The sequence below is a fragment of the Balaenoptera acutorostrata genome, chromosome 1, assembly GCF_949987535.1.
Source record: "Balaenoptera acutorostrata chromosome 1, mBalAcu1.1, whole genome shotgun sequence".
In the NCBI taxonomy this organism is placed as follows: domain Eukaryota; kingdom Metazoa; phylum Chordata; class Mammalia; order Artiodactyla; family Balaenopteridae; genus Balaenoptera; species Balaenoptera acutorostrata.
Genome location: NC_080064.1, coordinates 156,377,168 through 156,393,806, shown reverse-complemented (window position 1 = coordinate 156,393,806; position 16,639 = coordinate 156,377,168).

Genomic DNA, 16,639 nt, shown 5'->3' with positions numbered 1-16,639 from the left:
GGAGGGAACTGTCAACCACCTCCCAACTGCCCCCCTCCCCCGCAAAACCCTTACTCTCACAATTGTCACATCTTTCCCTTCAGAAACTTCCTCTCAAAAAGCAGAAAGCATAAGAGAGAAAGAAGGGCATCATCCCATCCTCCTGAGAGGTCCTGGGGGCCATAGGTGACATAGGGCATTCAGAAGGACATTCTGCGTTTCATATCCCAAGAGGGGGGTCAGCAGTCCATTTCTGTCTTCAAACCCAGCCCCTATCGCTGACTGGACAAGAGCTAGCCCTCCAAGGGAGTGAAGTCTTTCACAGCTCACCCACCAGACCCTCCCCAGCTCTGTGGGCCCTGGGGAGCCAGGAGATAGGGTTGCAAGAAAGGGCCGAGAAGGCACAGCCGTGCCCTCCGTTATGTAATAAGAAGGGCGGTGCTGTCCTAGGCCAGAGACCCAGAGCGCATTGCGTTCCCAGATGCGCAGTCATGGGTGGGGGCCACTGCGCAAGGTGCAGGGCTTGGAAACCCCCTCCCCACAGACATGGGGACTGCAACAAGGACCAGACGGGGAGCTGGGACCCTGATTTTTCCAAGTCCTCCTCCCCCAACCAGAGGCGAGCAGCCTGCTGCCCTAGTTTTGCTCTTACTCTCTTCACTCCCCAGGATGACAAACCCTTCTAACCTGGGACCTCCAAGCCTCTTGTGGCCCCGTGGCTTTCCGGAAATCCCACCAAATACGCAGTTTCTGAGCAGCGTCCTGGGGTCCGCTCCCGTCCTCACCTTTCCAAGCACCGGGGAGCGGCAGCTTCCAGAAGGCAGGTCCTTCCCATAATGGGCTCAGCTCTGGACAGTCTGGGACGTCAATGCAAATCTCGTGTCCCCGGGGAGGAGCCCGGAGTCAGCAGGAAGCCCAGGGTGGCGGCAACAGCAGCAGCAGCTCTGCCCTACCTTGCCCATGCGTTTCCAGGGGAGCCAAGATTTATTTTGCCGCAACGCTGAGGTGTGGCTGATCGGAAAATTCCCACTAAAGAACAAGTCTTTTCTTCCAGTTTGGTCAACCCTCTGCGTGCCCATCTCCCCAACCCCTGCCCCTCCAAAACAAAAGTTTGGGGAGCCCTCAGCTCCTCTTCCTTATAGTGCATAAAGTTAAAAAGGCACAGGAAGAGGCTTTAACTGGTCAGTCAGAAGCAGGCACAGACACAGGAGCATACGCACACCCCTAAACAGATTTTAGAAAGCTGCTGGGCTTCTCCCCCCTCCCCTTTAAGCAAGTGAAATGCAAATTCAGATTTGATACCCTTCCCTCAGCCAATCAAAAACAGGTTTTCACCTGCCATTGGTCCACCCACCAATCAGAGGAAGTGTCTGGAGTGAGAGCCCTCCCCTGGCCAATGGAAGGCCAGCTCAGTCACTTAGTTAATGATGCAGCAGTACAAGGAAGGCCATCACATGTGAACTGGAAGGGTGCCAACATGGAGACACAGAGAGCACAAGGTAAACAACTTTCCAAAGCCAAAAGGATGACATTTAATCTCTAAATGCTAGCTTCCCTTCTCAGCTCATCGTCAACCCCTCTCAGCTGGCCCTACAGATCCTGGGACCCTCACTACCTGTCCCCCCAGAGCCCCTAACAAGATCCAAGAGTGACTGCGTCACCATTCCCCACTTTCCCCAACTACGCAGTGACAAACCTACCAGCTTTACCCCACTTCTCGCAGCCCACGCCCCATCCTGCCCACCTGCTCCCCAACAGCCCCAGATTCCCAGGGCTGAATGTTTCAACAAGGCAACCCCTAGAAAGCTGCCCCTCTCGCCTTCCTCTCAACACTTCTCCTCCTCACTCCGTACCTTCTACCTGAGAACCATACGGACGGACACTGATACCCAAACAACTTGGAAAACCAGCCTGTCTGTCTGTCTGCCCGATAGAAGGAAATGGGGGCAAAGGCTGGGAGGTCAGGTGGGACACCAGGGACGGCTTGCTCCTCTTTCCTCTACCTTGGTCAGGCTTGAGCAGCTGACACTAAGGGAAAAGAAATTAAAGTGGAAAAAACCCCTCCCTCAGAAAAAAAAAAAAATAGCAAAAAGCAAGAAAGAAGGTGAGAAAGACAGAGCACCCACATACGCAGAGACATCGCCCCCGATCCCAGCAAATACGTACGTGGGGGAAGACGGGGGTTACGCCATCAAGTCCTGAAGCCCATCGGACCACCCATCGTCGCCTGCGCAGACCCAAATCTCGGTTGGCCGTAAGGTGCCGCAGTCCCGAATGTTCCAGAAACTGGTCCCATTAAACCTTCCACCATCGCCCCGAAACCTCTTGCTCCCACCCCTGCCCCCACCGCCACCCTACCTCCTCCCCGCGGGAACCGCCCGTGCCACCTTGCGTGTCATCTCCTTAGCCTAGGCTACCCAGAGGCCTCCGGCCCCTGACAGATTTCTGAACGCTTGGCAAGTGAGCTGGCAGAACCTGGTGCCCGGTGTTGCTATGACTTGTTTCTTGATTTCTCTCTCTCTCTCTGCTGCAGCACGGCTGTTGCTAGCAGACCTATCGACGGAGCGCTCGCGCTCTCTCTCTCTCTCTCTCCCTCTCTCTCTCCCCTCTCTCCTCTCTCTCTCTCTCTGAGCTCTGTGACGCAGATCTAAATTCTCCAGTCTGCTCCTTGTGTTGCAAGAGCAGAACTGCAGCTTTTCCCCTGGAGAGCCAGAGGGCAGTGCCAAGGCTGGTCAAACAAGGCAAAAAAAAGTTGGGCCTACACTCTGCTTTCCTGGCCACACTTCTCAGCCCCTCTTTTACCCCAGACCTCACTGCTCTGGGGCATAGAGAGCCTGGTCCCTACAGGCTCAGGCCTTCCCTGAGGGCTCCCCAGCCATAAGACTAGCTTAACTCTTTGAGTGACAGCGCCCAGAACCCAGACAGGGCTGTCCCACACTAAATGTGGCGTTATCTTTTCTTGAACCATATGAGCTTCTCCTGGACCCGAGAATATAATGGCCCCCACCCTGAGACCACCGTCCTATTAACTCTTTCTGCCACAGACAAGTCCAGAATTACAGCCGTAGCTGATTTTTGTTGTTTTCTGCTTTTTTGGCCACAAACCAGGATCTTTTTTCTTCCTGGAATTTCCTAAGGACAAAAAGCATAATTAAAACATTGCCTGCTTACCCCATGAGTTAGATCCTTCTATTGGGGCAGGAATTGGAGAAACCAAATTGAATGGCAGCCTGAAGAATCTAGAGTAAAACCAGTCCGGATCTCCACTCTTCCTGGGCTCAGAATTTTAGGGCCTGTGTAGATAGGTCCAATCACTTCTCAAAAGGCACTTGGGCTACTCAGTCCCAGAGATTCAGGTTGCTGAGTCATTTGTTCCCAAGAAGATCCTCTGACAACATGAAAAGCAGCAAAACAGAGCAGCAGCCAAGCCTGGACCTGCAGTGGCCAATGACTGGCTTCTTCTCTCCAGGGCAGGTGGCCAAGTGAGATGAGCACCCATAAGCCCACCCTGCACTGCCCCTGCCATGGTAACACATGGGCATTCACACCTGGAAACTCTCACAGGGAGGGGGGGTTTCCTACCAACGCTCTGGAGACTGACTGGGATTGTTTTTGGATACTGACAGGTCTCCACTGCAGCAAAGCACATAGCTCCCAACATTTTCCTGCCCCCAGACCCAAAAAAAGTTCCAGAACAACTCAGATGCTAACTCACTGGACCCCATATACCTAGACAGACTCAGGAAGTCTTGGGTTCCCACAACGCCACATCCAAAGAATGCAGACCCGCAAAGGTTTCTGGCGACCAGTTGTACCACAAGAGCCTAGCCCTGATCGGAAGTGAGAGATGTACTTAGGTCCTGGGGCAGCTGACTCAAAGTATATCACATCGAGATCACTGCAACTTCAAGATGGCTTGAGAATGAGAGGCCAGGCAGCAACCTTATCCTGTACCCCAACTCCCAAGCAGCCTTCTTCAAGCAACTACTCTGGGCCAAGGTTTCATCCAGCAGAACGAAGACCACTTGGAAGACAACCATGGTACTCCATGGCTTTAAAAGAAGTCCAGAGCATCTGTGCCAAGCTCTCAGCAGGGGAGAAAGTGCTTCAAATTCACACCTTCTGGGCTCCAGGGTAGAGCATGCCAATAAAGAAGTCACCTACTGGTCTGATGACCAAAGGAATGTGGCCTTGATGGCACCAACGCAAGTCCCCCGGAATGGTCCTCTGCCTACTTAAATACCATTTGCCGTAGTTTCCTTTTCCATGGAAGAAAAACATGCCTAAGTTCATGTCAGGACATTCCTGATTTATCCAAGACGCCCAGGATCAAATAAACAAAGGGCTTTGAGCTCTGCCAGGGAGCCTCCTGCTTCAGGAGGGAGAACTAGAAGGAAGTAGGGCTCAGCACAGAGTTGGCCCATCACCCCGTGAACTTGGTGAATGACGTGGCTGCTCAATGCCATGGCGATGGAGATGTCACGGGTGGGTGGAAGTGAGAGAGAAGAGGCAAATAAGTCACGAGAGACGGAGCAAGAGCAAGTTAGGGTCAAGAGGGCCATACGCAGCCACAGAACCTACAGACGGAGGCTGACTGTGGTTCAACCACAGCACAATGGAGCTTGAGCCCATGCAAAGGAAGGTCCCCATCTCAGGGCTCAGCAGGAACCAACTCTGACTTGCAAAGCATTATGGCAGCACTATGTTTGGGAGGCTCTGTTTCATTTCATTTTTCATCTAAGTCTTTTCTCTTTCTTCCCATGACCCTGTTACTCTCCTTACAATTTACTAAGGTTGAAACTGTCGTTTTAGGTGCCCCTGCCCAACTCTAGGTCTGCCTTCTATTAACCTGATTCTGCATGGCACCCAGAACAGAAAAACCCACGTGGGATGACCAGGAAGCAGAAATGGATTCAGTTCCAAAAACATGGGAGGATGTTTACTCAGCAAGCACGCTCAAGCCTACAAGGAAGCAGTTTTACAGGGTGCTGCATGCGATGTTTGATTTCAGGGGGTAAAGATAACTTTGGAGTGAGGGGAAGGTGCTGGCTCCTTCCGTCCACCCTGTGAGGTCTGGGGAGGCTGGGCCAGGGCACACTTGAAAAGGCAGGGCTTCAACTCAAGCCCAGCAGGTCACTGCCTTGCTCTGGCTTCTCTGCAGCTCCAGGCCTCAGGAACTAAACACACTCTCCAGACATTGCGAGCTCTCCGTGGCCTCTGACTGATCTGGGTCAAAACCTCGAAATGTCAAAGAGGAAGAATTTTTTTCTTTAAAGGGGATGAGCTGGACTTTTACCCAGCCCTTGCCCTGGGTTTGGAACGCAAGCACTCTGTAATTGCCACAAACTCCAGTTCGGTGGGCATCAGCCAAGAGCGCAGGCTTAGTGCAGGCCTCTCTGTCCTCCCATTTCCTCATTAGGGCCTCCTGAACAGGGGCTGGATCTTTCATCAGGAAAGAAGTCATTTCTCTCAAGACAGGGAGCTCTGTGCAGGGGACTGATCCCAAACTCTACACGAGTATCAAGGGCTCGAGTGGGTGTTCTAGATAAATCAGGCAGCGGTCTGGTCTCAGGCAGCGCTGACAGGTTCGGGTCCACCGGGAGGTGTTTCTGTTTACCGCCTGGAAGGGAGCAGACAAAGGGCACTCAGTAACCCCAGGAGGTAAGTCACCGATTAAGTACCTACTAGATGCTAAGGCCACATTCAGCGCAGGAGAAGTACGAGACACAGGCCATCACCTCAAGACATACAGGTTCTGTTAGAGGACCCTACAAGCATTCCCAAATTGGCATTTCTGACGTTTCCAAAGTCTGCTCTTTAAAAGTTGGAACTCATTTTTTCACTGAAACAATATTAAATGTACTGGTTGGGTTCCCAGGCTAGCCCACAAAAGCCTATTTTACCCACTTCAGGAAGAGACAAACCCCAATGCCTTGGGGGACTCGGCAGGTAGCAAAGGATGCAAGCCACGGGCAGGGAGTGTGTCAGGAGCAGGGACAAGCCCCTCCCCCACTCTGCCCACTTGGGGCCATCTGGGAGTAGAGACCCAGATAGTCCAATTTTTCAGGAGAAGGCAAAAATCTACATTTACTACATTAAACTCTTGATTTTTAAACACTGTCCCCCAATTTTTAAAGTCCAAACATACCTGCAGAGTTTCCATTGTGTTTTCTCTGTGGTAATGTGTCCAAAATATGCTATAGGAGCAGGCACTGCCCAAGTGAGGATTTAAATAAAATAAAGAAACAAAGAAGAAGATAACCGAAAAGATTCACCTCACAGATGCTGCTATTGGAGGAAAAGAATGGCACAGAAGGAAATAAGGGAAATCCTACCCTTCAGGTCAGTGGTTGTCAACCAGCCCCATGTTGAGGGCTGCAGGTGGAGGGGTACATCAGAATTATTTTTAACTATGAATGATACCATTAGAATGCTAGTATTTGTGCCCCATCCTGACCCACCAGAAGGACAAAAGAATCATTCCAATACACAGGCCCTTTCTCCCAGATGAGAGGTGCTGCTCTGGGCATCCTCAAAGGCTCTATTTGGGGCTTTGTTGATAAGATTGGAAAGGATTATCGTAATCCAGCTGCCCATCCAAGGCATAGGGCCCTCCATAAACAACACTAAGACCAAGGCACTGCCCAGCCTCTACTTCGTGCAGTAACCCCCCCGGCCCACCTCTGGAGGACTCAGACAATGGAACATAACTGAGATGACATCACTCTCAAGGTAGCTAATTACCCGCCTTAAGTCTTCGCTCTGCCTCTGGAGCCCACGGTACGAGCCTGCTTCCCCAAAGGCTTTCAGATATTTTAGGATAACCATTACAACAACAAGTCTTTAGGCTAAACAAGGAGGTACAAAAAGGGAAACGAAATAGGGGTGGGGGTGGAGGCAGGAGGGATGGTGAGGGAGAAGCCAGAGAGAAAGAGCCTTAAAATAGCTGGTCAAAAGTTAACAAGCCAAAGGAAAAGAGGAAGAGACCTATGTATTATGTATTCATGAGAAAGGAGGCACTTGTGGCAGAAAAACAGCTGAGTGACACAGGACATGCAAAAGGAAGGGTCCACAGTCCAGACATAAAAGAAAATGTCAAGATGAGCCAGGGGATTAGACAGTTCCCAAGGCCAGCCACCAGGCTGTGCCAATGACCCAGGACAAATTGGTTAAAACCTGGAATTGGGAGAAGAAAACTGTATACAACTCAGTTTATAAGTATGGAATATTCTTTTGCCCATTTTTCGGGAGGAGAGGGGCTCTTTTTCTTATGTGTCTGTTGGATTCTTTATGTATTCTAGATACAAATCCACTTGCCAGTTGTAGGTATTACATGTATCCTTTCCACTCTGCTTGCCTTTTCTCTCTTTTATTGATGTCTTTTGATGATGAGAAGTTCCTCATTTTAATGTCATCCAACTTATCAATCTTTTCCTTTATTTTTGGTGCTCTTGGTGTCTTCTTTAAAAAAATGTATGGCTACCTCAAGGTTATGAAGATACTCTATGTGACCTTGTAAATGAAGTTTTATTTTGTCTTAACTTTCACATTGAGATTGATGATCTCTCTGGAATTTATTTTTGTGTATGACGTGAGGTAGTGGTCAAGATTATTTCTTTCCTTGTGGACATCCAACTGACCCAGCACTGTTTTTTATTAAAATGACCGTTCATTCCCTACTGCCCAGCAGTGTCCCCTTTGTCATAAATCAGGTGTCCAGATATACAGGGGTCTATAACTAGGCTCTTTGTTCCATTCCTTTGGTCAGAAATAAGATAGACAAATAGATCTACTCTTATAGTATGGAGCACCAATCTTAAATCAGGTGATTTTTAACGTGAGGATATGTCTACAAGTAAAGTTTAAGAAAATATAAATCGAAGAACTAATTTTGCAACGTTCAATGTGGACAGACATAGTCTGAGCCCAGCCTGGGCCTCTCAGAAAGAGTAGGATGAAAAGAAACAGGCACAGAAAAAGCATCCCAAGCTAAGGAAGGGGGCAGCAAGAAGAAAGGGACAGAGGAAGAAGTTAATCTTTTTTTTGTAGACAATAACATAGTGATCAAGAAAAGAGACTCACGCTGTTCAAGAGATAACTGGCAGCCAAATCCCAACTTATATACTCTTTAGCTGTGTGATCTTGAGCAAGTTAACTCAGCCTTTCTGAGCCTCGGTTTCCTAATCTGCAAAACAGGGGAAATCTTCCTCATTGAGCTCTGCAGATTACATAGATTAACCTGATGTATGTCACTTACATCACATTATTACAGAGCCTAGCAATCTAAGTATTCAAAAATATTGGGTGCTATCCTCATCATGGTTAGTGATACCTCAGAGACCAGCCAGACTGTGGGAACAATCTTGCCATTCAACAAACATTTCGTGAGTACATACTACTAAACAAGGATAATACAGATAGTGGTGAAAAACTCAGACTCTAAAGTGAGACAGGTTTGAATGTGCATCCTAATACAGCCTCTACTAGTTATACAGACTTGAACAACTTATTTGACCTTCCTAAGTTCCTACTTTCAGCTTCATCCATACTTCCTAGGGGTTTTCTTGGTGAGGATGGTATGAGATACAGGAGCGTTCAGCACAATGCCCAACACAGAGTTAATGTTCAACTGGTACCAGTATCACTATGATGATGATGGTGATGATGGACAATGATGATTTTGTGGTTGGTACCATACCAGGCACTGGAAGAAAAGGCCTGGTAACACCTCAAGAGACCTATAGTACCTGGCAATCTCAGTCTTTCAACCAAGTACTAATCAGGCACAACCACACCTCGCTTCATACTGACAAGACCAAGTAGACAAGGTGGAGTATGCTGAGGTGATAGGCTGATGACAGAGGAGGGGCTTCGAGGAAAAAGGTTGAGAGCCAAGTAAAAGCCAAATTACTGGGACAGTTAACTACCTGGTAAGGAAATTCTAATCTCAGGGAACCTTAAGAAGAAATAAAACCACACAATCTATAAATATATATAATTAGAAAAAGTCTGAAAATGTGCCAAGTCGAGGCGGGGGGGTTGTCAGAAATGGTACTTGTAGATTAGACGTCTGATGTTATCCATGGGGAAAAGGTTCCTGAAAGAACCGTGCCGTTAATAGCTTCGATCAACAATAATGACCATGATGGGGTCCGTCTAACAGCCTTAAAGACCGCATCTTGTCAGTCTCCAGAAACAGCTACCCCAGAACCACTGAGGAGTTTTTCCCATCAAATTCCCAACCCAAAGGGCCATGGCACTTCTGCCCAGGTTGCTGAGCTGAAGTGAAACAAGGCCCCAGCAGTGAAAACAAACACTCCAAGGACACAATGCAGCACCACGTGCCAAGTGAAAATCCGAGAGACAAGGGCTAGGGACAGCCTGTGCTGGAGGGGAGGTCCTGGCAGAGGTGAGGTGCAGATGCAGACACAGAATGCCGCCACGGGCGGGGAGCTGGAACCAGGCAGCAGACAGTAAGTGGCCTGCCAGATGCTGGCCCTGAGAACACAGGACTCCCCTGACTACAGGGTGAAAGAAGATGAGTGAGGGCCAAGTCAGCTCCTTAACAAGCAGAAGTGAGCCCCAGTACCGACAGAGCCTCCCGCGTGGAATACACCAAGGGCAGTGTAGTGACGGGGCATGTTTGTTTAGGGGGGAGGTCAGGCCTAGGGTGGCAGATATTGTGACCAGTATGCCCTATTGATAAGTAGATGCTTTCTTCTGGGCAGACTGAGTCAGTCTGCCTCTCAGGCCAAAAATCCAGGCTCCAAAGTGTCCTGCCCAAGCTGGCTCCCACCACCTCCTGGGAAAATGGGTAAGGCCAAAATGTCTGCCTTACCCTAGGCCACTGATCGTTAAATCTAAGCTACTGCCCCAGAGGGCTCATGGCTCAGCCTCAGGCAAAACCCAGGCTGGCAATGGGATGAGCACCTACTATTCTGACAATGGGCTGGGGTTCAGTAAACATGGTCATTCCACTAGCCAAAGCCCCTGAACCAGGGGCTTCTAGGGTTGCCCGAAATGCAGGGGGCAAAGTCTTCTTGGGACTCAGGGAGTAACCCAACGCAACTCTTGGCTGGCTGTTCTTGAAATCCTGGCCATCAACGGATGGAAATAATTTCCAGAGAGATGGAGTGTGGCCGGGCCACGTGAGTTGGACTGAAGGGAGCTCTACCCCATCCCTACACGGTGGACCCTGCCGTCTGTGCCACCGGCCAGATGCAACTTGGGAAATGAGGGGTCTTGGCCAGATGCCCTCCAGGCACAGGCTAGGACCCTTAGATGTTACTGCTGCTCCTGGGGTTCTTGATCAAAGAGGGAAGTGCTAAGCAAAAGCAGACATATCTAGGGTATGGAGAACCTGGGCAACTGACGTTTCACGGGTCTGTACTGACCCCTGCATGACCACATGAGTGCCATGTGTCTCAAAAATGGAGTTTCTTTCCTGCCCCGGAACCAACTATAGCTTCACTCAGCTGAGTCAGAACTAGAGAGCAGTTGTCACAAACACAAGTAGGATGGGGGTTCCCCAAACAACTCTGACTTGCGCTTTAATTTCCATACTGCCTTCTCCCCCACACAGGGGTCATGCCCATGCCCATGACCTTGCCCACAGCCTGAGAAGGACAGGAAAGACCTCGTGCACACCAGGGCACAGGTCTGGACTTTCAGCGAAGTGCCGGCCTTGTCAGGAGAGCTGGAGCGGGGACAAGGCTCTCATCTGACGGGTGGGCGAGGGGTTGAGGCAGTCTAAAACATAATATTTAATGTCATATTTGGGGGTGATATCGGGGATGCGTTTTCCATTATTTTCATAATATTAAGCCTTAACAAAAGTAAGGTCCCACAAAATTTTTGATGATGTGAGTACATCCTATTCGTACAGAGAGCTCAAGAGTAGGGAGGGGCTGATGACCAGAACCGTGGGATAAAGGGCAGTCCTGTGAGTGTTTTATTTACAGAGGGAAGGTGTTGGAACAACACATGAAGGTTCAGCTCTCTGAAGGCCTCTGGGCCTGGCGGGCAGCCGTTATTCTCAGGTTAGGATCTGGTTCAGGCCTGGAAGGTCAGTGTTCTTGCCCCAGAAGCAGAGAAACAGTAACAGCCTTAAAACACAAAGGATGATGCTGAGAAGCTTCTCCCAGTGCCATTTAATGTGGAGTGAGAGGAGCAGCCAACCACCGTCCAACACCCTCCCTCTAAAATCTCCAAGGTCCTCAGGGCCTAGGGGGAGCACTGAGAAGGCAGGTGAGTCCTACACATTTGTTATTCCAAAAAAAAACATGCCTGGGGCTGACTATGTGTCAGGCTTGGTGCTAGGCCCTCTTCTGGGAACTCTGCCCATGGAAGCAAGGGCTTCCCCGATTGCCAGAGCCTGGAGAACTAGGACAGTAGGAGGACAGTTGGCTCCTTAATCCCACTCTGGCCCCCCAAAACAAGGTAGGTCTTGGCCCCTGGACATCACTCTGTGCCCTTCTGCAGTGACAGAGCTAAAGGGGTGGGGGGACACCCGCAGGCTGACTGTGCTGACAACACAGTCAAGAAGCTTCTGGGGAAGCTGACACAAAAAAGGACCACTGGTGCTTCCGAGAGCCCAGAGTCGCCAGAGGGTTAGAGGACACCGGATGCAAGGAGCTGGGATGCTCAGATAAGCCTGGGGGCTCCCCAGCCACTTCCCCAGCAAGGCCAGTTCCTAACAGCCAACGGAATACCCCTGCTGACCTCCCAGTCCCAGTGAGGTCACCAGGAGAGCAGTAACCGCCATTCCTGCCCTGGACCCAAGAGAGCTGCCCAACCCCATCCAAATGGCTGGGATGACCCACCAGATGGAGACTTAGAAACCTGGTGTTGCAAGGCACCCTACAGGTCATCCGGCCTCACCCTTCACCAGTACAAGAAGACTGGCCTTGGGCTGGAGGCCAATGTATGGGACCTTGGGTGGGTTACTTCGTTTCTCAGGCTAAGTTTTCTCATCTATAAAGTAGGGCTAATAAGCTACTCATACCCCTGCCCAGTGTTGTAGGAGATTAAGTGAGTCCATACAAGTAAAGCACTGGGTCACACTGCCTGGTACACAACAAGCATTCAGGAAGTGGCAACTATTACGGCTTTTTATTATTAGCATCCCTGCATCGTGGCCATTCAGCTTACCTGTAAACACCAAGAGCACCGCTGAAGGGGCTCACTACCTCAGAGGGCCACCCATCTTTCCTCCCTCGAGTCCTTCGCAGCTCAAAGGGAGGGACAATGACCCAGCTCCCTGCATCAACATCGGCCTCCCTGTCACTGCCACAGAGTAAGCCCGACACCCACATCACGTCACAGTCCTTTCAATACACAAAACTCTGCCCAGCAAACTCGTTCTGCTGAAATCTTCCCCTCTGTGGGGTATATATGCCCATGCTTTAACCATTCCTCACATGCCAGCAGCCCTCCTCTGCACTCGTTCTACTTTGACATTTCCCTTCTCATTGGCATCAAGAACTGAACAACCCTCCAAAAGTGGCCTGAGCAGGAGGGACAGCAGACTGACCTCCAGCAGAACCTTCTTCCCACAGGAGCTCTCCCTCCCTCCCTCCTGCTTTCTCCACCAGTACAGCTGGCCTGCCCCTCCACTCCCACCCTCACCCCCTACACTCTTTTTAAACCTTGCTGTGGTACCTTCCTTGGGAATCTCTCAGTCGTGATCTTAGGAATATATCAACAAACCTTTGCTGAATTATTTCTACATGAAAAACACTCAGCCAGATGCTTTCACATATATTATGTCCACTAATCTGCTCAATTTTCCTTAGCTGGGAATAGAACCCTGTTCTCTGACCCCAGAGCTCCCTGCCCCTGTCCTGAGTGCTCCCTGGCTGGATCCTTTCCACCTGACCAAGCTCCTTCAAGGAGAAGGCATGCTGACACTGCTGATGTGGGCTAGGACCAGAGACCCACGGTCTCTACTAGACGAAGCATTGGATCTACCTTTATTCTCCACTCTTTCCCAGGCAGGAGAGATGGCCATGATTGTCCTCCCTTCTCCAAATGCCAACAGCATGTGTAACCCTGTGTTACAGTCCGGAGCCTCATAATGCACTGTCATGTCTTGTCACGTGTGCTCATCTGTGCCTTCCACTAGAGTCTGAACTTTTCAAAGGCCTGTGCCAGGTTTAGAATTCTCTTTCATTCTCTCCAATGCGAAACTCCCAGAGGCACCCAATCTATGCTTGTTGACTGGCTGATCAGGCTCCCTGTCAACATCACCACCCTAAGTCCCTGACAAACACACCGGAAACGGGTTCACTTGGTCTGCGTCCCTTCCCTGCACATGCTGGTCCTGTGAGGCTCCTGCTGCTCTCTCCTTCCCGTGATCTAGGCTTGTCAAACATGAATTTACTCCTCTTACTCCAGCTTCTGGAAAGGCTCCCCAAGCAAATGTCAAAGGGACACCCGACCTGTGCTTTCACAAACACCCTCTGGCCGGAGGATGCTAAGGGTGGCTTGCTCTGGGCTGAAATCAGTGCAGTGTCAACTCTGGACCTTGGGATCAGTCATGAGGTTTTCTTTTCGGTGTGGCCCCACATGATGCTGAGGATGGAGGAGATAGAATCCAGCTGTCCTCATCTCAGAGGTGGGAAGGCACTGTCAAACCCACCCTCTCCCAGAGAATCAAAGACCAGAGACTCTAACAGCTCCCCGTGGCTACTCACTGTAGATCTGAGCAGAACGCCATCCTCACCAGATACAGGAACAAATGAAGAGAAAGGAGCAAAGGAGGGCCATCGCAGCCCTCAGAGGTAGGCAGAAAGATCTCAAGAGCCTCACCTACCTTCAGGCGCCCCCTGGGGTGGGCTGGAATTCCTACTATCATTATGAACACTCACCAACCAAAGAAAAGGGGAACAACGCCCTCTGCCTTGATGCCCAGCTCCAGGCATCTCACAAATACTGGTGGGCTTCAGGGTCCTCTGCGACATAGAAGTGGTGACTGCACAGAGAAGGCCTAAAGTCCTCGGGAGGCCGTTCTAGGCAGCAGCTCTAGTTAGTTAACGTGTTCCTACCAAGTATCTCTGCTTCTCCTAAATACTTCCAATACCTATGATAACGCCAGGCACACAGTGTTCGTGGATGAGGCTACTGAATCCAGGACAGGAGGAGAAAGAGAATCAAAATTAAATATAAGATATGGTTCATAACCAAAGGAGTTCCTAAAATAGATTCCAGAGCTAACATGATTTGGGAACAGTTATAAAACAGTCTGACTGCAAGGAAGCTTCTTGTGGACCTGGACTGCCTCTCACAGCTCTTCACGCCACCACGGATGGCACACCCACTTCCAGTAACCGTCTGCTGGCCGAACGAACAAGTGAACGCAAGAGTGGAAACACAGTACAACTTCTTCGGGGCCTACTTCTAAATACCTGAAATATCAGTGTTTACCTCTCATTTTCTAAATCATAAAATGCCCAGATACTGACTGACCACTGTGTACCTTTAGGCTACACCCAAAGTTACTACATCACCTTCATGCAAGAAACAGATAAAGGGGCCTCAGCGGGTCACTTCCAACGTTAACCTCCCTCTCACCCCTACCCCAACTCTTACCCTCCCGTCTCCTTTCACTCTCTCACACACAGAACCAAGTAACAAGTTTAAAAATGGCAGGAACCCTTTGTGAATAAACTTTGTTCTTCGGCTGAGACGACAAAGCCAAGCTACACCGTGGAATGCATCCCTCCTCCCGCTGATTGGTAACCTGCTCAGGCCCAAGCTGGAAGCCGGCCAGGGGACCTCTAGGACATGGCCATCTCCCCGCTGCCTGCAGGACTGCGACCTGCTCTCCCACAGCCCTGACCCCCACTGACCCCAGCTTTGGGGGATGAGGGGTAGGAGACGTAGAGCCTCCATTTGGCTTAGAGCCCTTATCAAGGGTCTGGCCTCCTCTCAAGGTTGCTCTGGGGCCTGGGTCCTCATTCCCACCAGACATGAGTGCTCCCCGTCCCCCTTCGAGAGAGCCTCCAAATAAGGCTAAGCCCCCAAACCAGGACGTCCCTTCCCTCTTACCTGTCCAAACAGCATCCGCCTCATCATGAACGTGGACCTCAATATCCACTAATCGCTCACCACGCATCAGGCCTAGTGCTGGCCCCATGCGTGTACCACAGCTCCGTCGGTCCTCACGACAGCGCTTGGAAGCTGGGATGACCATCACCTCCACTTTACAGGTTAGGGGCTGAGGAGCCTGTGCAGGGGATGCAGCCAGTACCAGACTCCCAAGCACTGTGCTAGGCAAGCTAGTGACATCCTCCTCTTAGGAGACTTCCTCCGAACTCTGTCCTTCCCTGATGAACTCCTCCCCATTTTCATGCTTGACAACTCCAGGGACAAAGGTGGGACCAACCACATTTCCTTAAAAAAAAAAAAAAAAAAAAAAAAAAAAAAAAAGGCACGTGAACATGTACCTTTTTCTGTAAGTAGTTTTAAGTTTTTACTATCAACTCATTTAAGTGAGGTGTAATGTACGTATAACTCCTTCTTGTGCACAAACAAGTTTTATGACAAATTATGCCATTTTTATCCCCCCTCGAAGCCTTGTGAAGTATACACAGTTATTCCCATTTTACAGATGGGCAAATGAGAAAAGTGAGGGGAGCTGGCCAAGATCGTCCAGCCAGTAACGGAGAGGCAGAGCAAAATACTGACCCTAGGTCTTCCCAACGATAAGCCCCGAGTTCTAGGTGCCCATCGCATGAGCATCAGGACTGACCGCAGGGGCTCTGATTCAGGGAAACTCAAATTTACTGGCTGTGTGACCCAGGGCAAGTTAATTAACCTCCTCTTGTCTCAGTTTCTTCATCCAAAAAACAGTGCTAATAACAACTGTGACATGTGGTTACCTCAGGATTAAATGAGATAATGTATGCGGAGTGCTCAGCGCAATGGCCAACACGTAGTAAATGCTCATTAAATGGCAGGGACTGTCACTGCACTCCACTGCCCAGGCAGGCCTGCAGTGTCCCCTGGCTTCCCAGGTGGCTGTTACAGCAGAGACCAGATACAACACCTTATGCAGCAGGTGCTTATTAACACAGGTTGGCTACAAGCAACTTCCTTACACAAGCCAGCACCTCATAAGAGTGTGGCCCAGATTCAAAGGCACAGGTCGCAAGGATAAGCCAGTGTCCTCAATGGCCAAGACCTGTGCCTTCCCGCCGGCCAGGCTGGGACCCAGCCCTGCCATGGTGGCTCTGAACAGCATCATCTGCCCTGATGGACCTGTTCCGGGACCAGCAAGCAGGCAGACACAGGCTCCCACCACAGGACCAAATAGTCACTGCCTGGTCCAGACCCCCAGAGCACTCGGCCCTCCCTGGTGAATCCTCCACACTCTGCCTGCATCTCCATCCTGGGCTCCAGGTCCTGCTCCTGGGATTGGGAAACATGCCTGTCCTTGGTTAGAAGAACAAATAAAAGCACATGGCCTATTTCCAGCAACCTCACTGTTTCTCACTTTAAGATTAAAACAATAAACACCGACATCCAGAGGCTGGAGAGTGAGGGGGAAGCAAGTGGCATCGGAGCTGGGGCACAAGGACTTGCGCAGCACGGGCTGCCGTAACCTGGCAACCTGCGCAAGGTGTGTCAGAGAGAGGAGGCTGCAAATAGACAAGCACCA